Source organism: Gekko japonicus, unplaced genomic scaffold (genome assembly GCF_001447785.1).
Source record: "Gekko japonicus isolate JY-2015 unplaced genomic scaffold, Gekko_japonicus_V1.1 scaffold2488, whole genome shotgun sequence".
Taxonomy (NCBI): Eukaryota; Metazoa; Chordata; class Lepidosauria; order Squamata; family Gekkonidae; genus Gekko; species Gekko japonicus.
Genome location: NW_015173213.1, coordinates 172,925 through 181,145, shown reverse-complemented (window position 1 = coordinate 181,145; position 8,221 = coordinate 172,925).

The following is an 8,221-nucleotide window of genomic DNA, read 5'->3' as shown; positions in this document are numbered from 1 at the left end:
AAATCCCTGCTGTGTCACTTCCTCCATCCCAGTGGCTCTTGACAGGTAACTACTGTTGTAGGATGTAAAAAAAAGAACTACTCTTCCATATTCTGAAGGGAAAACCCAGATCTTGATACACAACTTCTGTTCTCTGTGTTTCCCCCATCTCAATAATGAAAAGAAGTCTGTTAAATAGACATGTCTACTGTGTTAAATGAATCAATTCCAGGAACATGACAGTTCAAAAACAAAAATGGTGAGAGTGTGGGAAATAAATATTTTAAATAAATAAAATGGTTGTGGAAACAGAATAGGGTTCCCAGGTACTTACTGCGATCCGGTGGGGGAAACATGCTCCCCGGCCGGACCATTCCTTCCTGTAATGCACCATGCCGTCGCCAGGAAGTGACGCTGGGTGACACTCTGGCAATGGGGCTGAAAACTCGATGGTACCATCAAGTTTCCAGCCCCGTCGCTCGGCGTCACTTCCAGGCGACGGCATGGTGCGGCACGTCTGTCGTCCCCGCGGGAATGATCCTGCGAATACGTCTGTGTCCCCTGCCGAATCATGGTAAGTACTTGGGAAGCCTGAAACAGAAGCAGAGAAAATTAATGTAATAATTAATTGGGGGTAGGCACTTTATACCCTTGACAGATTGCAATCCAAAGATCCTCCAGGTATCTTAGATTTACTACTGAACTTGGAGATGAGAAAGGAGCAACTTCTCAGTGGGTTTTTCCTCCAGTCAAGAGCTGTAATTGCCCTTGGTAGCCAGCTGCCAACTTCAGTAACTACTGACTACTCCTTCCCCAAGCCTGTGGCACACATAGAAGATGTGGGAGAAGTCACTTCCATATCTTGCCAGGGTTTGGTGACAACTGAGCATTATGAGAATTCCCCCCTCCTCTCTTTGTGCACATGCAAGGAATTTGGGGGGGAAAAATGGGTTTCTTTTTTTCCCCCCCCCCCCCCATATGCACTGTGAGAACTTGGAGAAGGTTTCTCACTTTATGTTGGTCTATTAGGAGCAGGTAGCCTCCAGAAAGACAACTGTGTTTGCTGGATGACCAGTGGCAACCACACCTGTTAATCTTTTCTTGCCTGCTATAGTGAGCAGGACTCCATTTTCCTACTCAGCAAGTGGGAAAAGAGAAGTGGGCAAGAGGACCGTAGAGGAAACTGGTGGAAGATGGTATGGTTTCTTACTCCTTTTTCAGTAGTATGTGGTAAGGAATAAAGGCAATTGTTTAGGTTGCAATGTGGCAGATTCTTCCAGCGAACTCTCTTAAGCTTAATAGCTGCAGTATGCTAGCTTTATGTAAGGGATAAAGTTGCTTGCACATGGGCATCCCCCTAGCTTGCTTTCATCGCCACTGAGAATGCAAAGGCATTTGCCATGGAACTTCCATTTTCCCACCCAGGACAGGGAATTGTTGGAAGTGAAGGTGCTGTCCCCTGCCTCAGCCTCCAGACTTCGTGGCAAGAGAGACAGATAGCTAGTCACACTGACCTTTCCGTCCTGTGTTTACTCTCCTGTCACTATCTCTTTGATATGTAGAATGGAAATCTCAGGGAACAACTTCCTTCCATTAATTCTCTCCCCTAGAACCTTTATCTCCTTCCTCCTGCACGCACCAAGAGGGAGGACACACTGTCCTTATCTTGGCACCATGACACAGATGGCCTCTCACCATCTGAGTCCATCCTTAGTTTTTTAGACTAGAATGCTATCCTATCTCTCATCTTTCCTATCTAGATTGTAATTCTAGAATAAAGAGAGTAGTATTAGCCTCTTAAACTGAAAACATGGCTCTGTGTATCTTTGTGGCATTCTAAGTGGGCTTGTGTGATTCGATGGGGCTGTAGGCTGTGCCGTGGAGGGCCACCCAGGACGGACAGGCCACAGCAGAGAAGTCAGACAAAACATGATCCACTAGAGAAGGAAATGGCAGCCCACTCCAGTATCTTTGTCAAGAAAACCCCATGGACAGTAACAAAAGGCTAAAAGATATGATGCCGGAAGATGAGCCCCTCAGGTCAGAAGGTGTCCAATATGCTACTGGGGGAAGAGCAGAGGGCAAGTACAAGTAACCCCAGAAAGAGTGAAGCAGCTGGGCCAAAGCCAAAAGGACGCTCAGCTGTGGATGTGTTTGATGGTGAAAGGAAAGTCCAATGCTGCAAAGAACAATACTGCATAGGAACCTGGAATGTAGGATCTATGAATCAAGGTAAGTTGCATGTGGTCAAAAATGAAATGGCAAGACTGAACATTGATATTTTGGGAATCAGTGAACTAAAGTTGACAAGAATGGGCGAATTTAACTCATTATATCTACTACTGTGGCCAAGAATCCCATAGAAAAAATGGTGTGGCCTTTATAGTCAACAAGAGAGTGAGAAAGGCAGTAATGGGATACAATCTCAAAAATGACAGAATGATCTCAGTCCAAATCCAAAGCAGACCATTCAACATCACAGTAATCCAAGTCTATGCCCCAATCAATGATGCAGAAGAGGCTGAAGTGGACTGGTTCTATGAAGACCTACAACACCTCCTAGAACTAACACCAAAAAAAGATGTCCTCACCATCATAGGGGACTGGAATGCTAAGGTAGGAAGTCAAAAGGTAATCGGAATAACAGACAAGTTTGGCCTTGGAGAACAAAATGAAGCCAGGCAAAGGCTAACAGAGTTTTGTCAAGAGAACATACTGGTCATAACGAACACCCTCTTCCAACAACCTAAGAGATGACTCTACACATGGACATCACCAGATGGGCAACACCGAAATCAGATTGATTATATCATTTGCAGTCAAAGATGGAGAAGCTCCATACAATGAGTAAAAACAAGACCTGGAGCTGACTGTGGCTAAGATCATGAGCTACTCATTGCAAAATTCAGGCTTAAACTGAAGAAAGTTGGGGAATTCAGGTTTGACCTAGATCACATCCCTTATGAATATACAGTGGAGGTGAAGAACAGGTTTAAGGGACTAGATTTGATAGACAGAATGCCTGAAGAACTATGGACGGCAGTTTGTGATATTGTACAGGGGGCAGCAATCAGCACCATCCCAAAGAAAAGAAATGCAAGAAAGCAAAGTGGCTGTCTGATGAGGCTTTACAAATAGCAGAGGAAAAAAGGAAAGCAAAAAGCAAAGATGAAAAGGAAATATTTACCCAACTGAATGCAGATTTCCAGAAAACAGCAATGAGAGATAAGGAGGCTTTCCTAAATGAACAATGCAAAGTAATAGAGGAAAACAATAGAATTGGAAGGACTAGAGATCTCTTCAAGAAAATTGGAGAAACGTACAACTTTTGCTTTGTTTTGGAAAACTTACTTCTTGTTGATATTATGGCTGGGAGAGGACGGAGAGCGCTGGAGAAAAAACAGGTGACCGGAAATAACATACCAATATACCAACGACTCCCTCCCAGAACCACGAAGCATCTACAGACTTTTCTTCGCTGTTAGCAAATGCACTGCATCCTCTAATGGAACAGATGACTACTCTCAACACCAAACTGGACAATGTGCAAAAACAGTTAAAGCAAATGGACAAGAGAACTACAGCAACTGAGAAAACTTTGAAAAAGATGGAAAAACAGACTGAGAGTATTAATAAAAGAGTGGATGAAGGAGAGATCCTCGGATAAAACCCAACTAATACAGCTCCAGCTGGAAAGATCCATGTATGTTCTACATTTCCATGGAATACCTGAGGATAAGAATGAGGACTTAAATGAACTCTTGGCAGTTGCCTTGGCCCCACTAATGGATTACAAACAAGAAGACTTAATTAAGGAAATGGATGTGGCGTACAGGATTTATCCGGACTTTATAAAGAAAAATAAACTCCCAGGGGAAACTTATTTAAAATTCACGAAACGATCAACCAGAGAACTGATGCTAAAGTCAATGAGGAAAACCTTAAAAATCAAGAATGAAGAGATAAAATTTTTGAAAGATATCCCATTCGAAGTAAGAAAAAGAAGGAAACTATATAGGATGCTTACTCTCTCTCTGCAAAAAAAAAAGGGAATATCGTATAGATGGCTATTTCCAGAAGGGGGTTGAGTTTGTTTAAAATGTCGGGGGGGGGGGGGAATATAAAATTGACTCTGTTCCAAAAGCGGAAAGATTTATGGATCAAATGTTTAATGTAATAAAGAAGCAGAAGAAAAATAATCTAAAAACGGATGCGGAGGAAGAAGAGGAGGAAAAGGAGTCCTACTCACAGAACTCAACAAGCTGAATCTCCTCATCATCAGAATAATCTGAATCGGAGAAAGGAGCGGCCAGTCCCAAACTGCAGAAAATGAAGAAATCTAAGAAGAAAAGACTCTAAAACTAAAGCATGAGTGCTAAGGGCAGTAACTGTACTAAGCTAATAACTTTATATTTTTTATAATCGAACTAATCTCTGTATAACCAATACTAATAGGTTTAAAAGATCTGTTTTTTAGCTTTTCAGATCATGATTTGTATGTCTTTATCCCTCCCCCATATCCAGTAGGAGATTTCGAATAGAATCATAGTTTTTCCTACCCCTATCCAGTAGGTTATATGTATTTAGAATTCCCTGACCCATTTCCCATAGTAATAGTGATAGGGCATTAGTTTTCCTTTCCCCATTCCATATTAGTTTTCCTTTCCCCATTCCATATTAGTTTTCCTTTCCCCATTCCATATTAGTTTTCCTTTCCCCATTCCATATTAGTTTTCCTTTCCCCATTCCATATTAGTTTTCCTTTCCCCATTCCATATTAGTTTTCCTTTCCCCATTCCATATTAGTTTTCCTTTCCCCATTCCATATTAGTTTTCCTTTCCCCATTCCATATTAGTTTTCCTTTCCCCATTCCATATTAGTTTTCCTTTCCCCATTCCATATTAGTTTTCCTTTCCCCATTCCATATTAGTTTTCCTTTCCCCATTCCATATTAGTTTTCCTTTCCCCATTCCATATTAGTTTTCCTTTCCCCATTCCATATTAGTTTTCCTTTCCCCATTCCATATTAGTTTTCCTTTCCCCATTCCATATTAGTTTTCCTTTCCCCATTCCATATTAGTTTTCCTTTCCCCATTCCATATTAGTTTTCCTTTCCCCATTCCATATTAGTTTTCCTTTCCCCATTCCATATTAGTTTTCCTTTCCCCATTCCCTTCGAGGGGGGGGGCAAAAAAAAAGAAAAGAAAATTGGTGAAATCAAGGGAATGTTCTGTGCAAAGCTGGCCATGATAAAGGACAAAAACGGTAGGGACCTGACAGAAGCAGAAGTGATTAGGAAGAGATGGCAAGAATATACAGAAGAACTATAGAAGAAGGACCTCAATGTCCTTGACAACCACGACATTGTGATCACTGACCTCGAGCCAGACATCCTAGAGTGCGATGTCAAATGGGCTTTATAAAGCATTACTAACAACAGAGCTAGTGAAAGTGACGGTATCCCAGCTGAGCTATTCAAAGTCTTAAAAGATTATGCTGTTAAAGTGCTGCACTCCATTGCACTCTTTTCACAGGCTAGCAGGGTGATGCTCAAGATCCTACAAGCTAGGCTTCAGCAGTACGTGGATAGAGAACTGCCAGAAGTACAAGCTGGGTTTCGAAGAGGTAGAGGAACTAGAGATCAAATTGCCAACATTTGCTGGATTATGGAGAAAGCAAGGGAGTACCAGAAAAACATCTACTTCTGCTTCATTGACTACACTAAAGCCTTTGATTGTGTGGATAACAACAAACTATGGCAAGTCCTTAAAGAGATGGGAGTACCAGACCACCCCACATGTCTCCTGAAAAACCTGTATAAGGATCAAGAAGAGACAGTTGGAACTGGATATGGAACAACTGATTGGTTTAGTATAGGAAAGGAGTATGACAATGATGTATATTGTCACCCTGCTTATTTAATTTATATGCAGAGTACATCATGTGAAATGCTGGCCTGGATGAATCACAAACTGGAATTAAGATTGCTGGGGGAAACATCAACAACCTCAGATATGCAGATGATACCACTCTAATGGCAGCAAGTGAAGAGGATCTAAAGAGCCTCTTGTTGAGGGGGAAAGAGGACAGCACAAAAGTTGGCTTGAAACTCAACATGAAAAACACAAAGATCCTGGCATCTGGCCCCATAAATCCTTGGCAAATACACGGAGAAGTCATGAGAGCAGTGACAGACTTCATATTATTGGAATCCAAGATCACTGCAGACGGTGACTGCAGCCATGAAATTAAAAGACGCCTGCTCCTTGGGAGGAAAGCTATGGCAAACCTAAACAACATAATAAAAAATTGAGACATCACCATGCCAACAAAAGTCCTTATGGCCAAAGCAATGATATTCCCAGTAGTAATGTATGGCTGTGAGAGTTGGACCATAAGGAAAGCTGAGCGCCGAAGAATAGATGCTTTCGAATTATGGTGCTGGAGATGTCTCTTGAGAGTCTCTTAGACTGCAAGGAGATCAAATCAGTCAATCCTAAAAGAAATCAACCCTGACTGTTCCCTGGAAGGCCAGATACTAAAGCTGAAGCTCAAATACTTTGGCCATCAAATGAGAAGAGAGCACTCACTGGAGAAGACCCTGATGCTGGAAAAGGTTGAATGTAAAAGAAGAAGGGGACGACAATGGATGAGATGGTTAGACACTGTTATTGATGCAACGGACATGAAATTGAGTAAACTCTGGAGGATGATGGAAGACAGGAGGGCCTGGCATGATCTGGTTCATGGGGTCGTGAAGAGTCGGACTCGACTGTGCAACTGAACAACAACAAGAAGAAGCTTTGTTACCTTGGTTGAATGTGTTCCTGCGCTAGAAGCTTTATGCACTCTGCTAAATAGTTAGTGGTTAACTATACCAGCTAACACCAACAGGAATCTCCTGTCCCCAGCCCCAATTTCCATGCCCAATGAATTGAGGAACAGAGAAAAATGGCCTCTACATAGTGACGCTTTAGGAATTTCCCCTAGTGTCTATACTATCTCCCCTAGTGTCTATAGTAAAGACCATAGAGACTAGGGGAGGCAGCCTACAGTTGCAGCATCACCTGCAAGTGATATCACATCCTCCCCAAACAGTGCCCTCCCCAGGCAGTGCCCCCAAATCTCACAGCATTTGCTAAGGCAGTGTTGGGAACCCCGGGGAAGGTGCTGAAATTCATGCCTTCCCATCCACCCTTCCCTCAAAACCATTTTAGGTTTGATCTTCCCAGAAATACTATACCAAAGCAGATTTAGGGAAACTTGCAGCAGAGCCCGGGGGAAACCCAGTAGGTGGGTACATTCTTGAATATGTTATGCACAAATAAACACTGCAAGTGTGGGGGGGGGAAAGCAAGGGCTTTATATAAATAAATAAATATGGAAACAAATGAAGTTGTATTTTTGTTTACTTTCTGCGCTGAGTTGATGCATCCCTTTGTGGGGGGGGGGTTGGGGGGGTGCTCTGGAATACATGCAGGTCAGTTATGTTTATAACCAGCCTCTTACCAGCCTCTTCCTGACAAGTCTCAGTAAATGAACTTGCTCAGTATGTGGAATCAAGTGACTGCTCGGAGTAGAGGACAGCTTCTCCCATGTGGAAACAATCTTCTGGAATGAGTGAGTGAAATTTCTGCTGGAAATTTGGTGTGTTATATTGTTTTTGTTTTTAATTTTGTGATGTCGCACCCCACCAGTTCCCTCAGTGGCGCCCCCCCGCTGAGAATTTTCTGGCTACAGGCCTGTGTGCTTCTACAAGTCAGAAACAAGTGGAAGGGGCGTGTTCTGGTGGGCTGTTGTAAAACTACAGCAAAGGTTTTGTTTTTTTACTTCGCTATAGATATGTTCTAACAAAAGAGAAGACTTGATGTTTGTGAAGAGTGGGTGTCTTTTGTGAAGAAAAAGTAGCCAGCGCCAGCTAAAAAAACTCCACTACTGAACATGTCAGTGTTGAAATCACCCTGTTTACCAAGGGTATTTCCACAACCACTGGAGCTAAGAATGTTTTGTTTGGTGTAGTGGTTAAGTGTGCGGACTCTAATCTGGGAGAATCGGGTTTGATTCCCCACTCCTCCACTTGCACCTGCTGATGTGACATTGGGTCAGTCACAAGCTCTGGCATAGCTGTTCTTGAAAGAGCAGTTTGTGTCAGAGCTCTCTCAGCCCCACCCACCTCACAGGGTGTCTGTTGTGGGGAGGGGAAGTGAAAGGAGTTTGTAATCCACTCTGAGACTTCAAGTG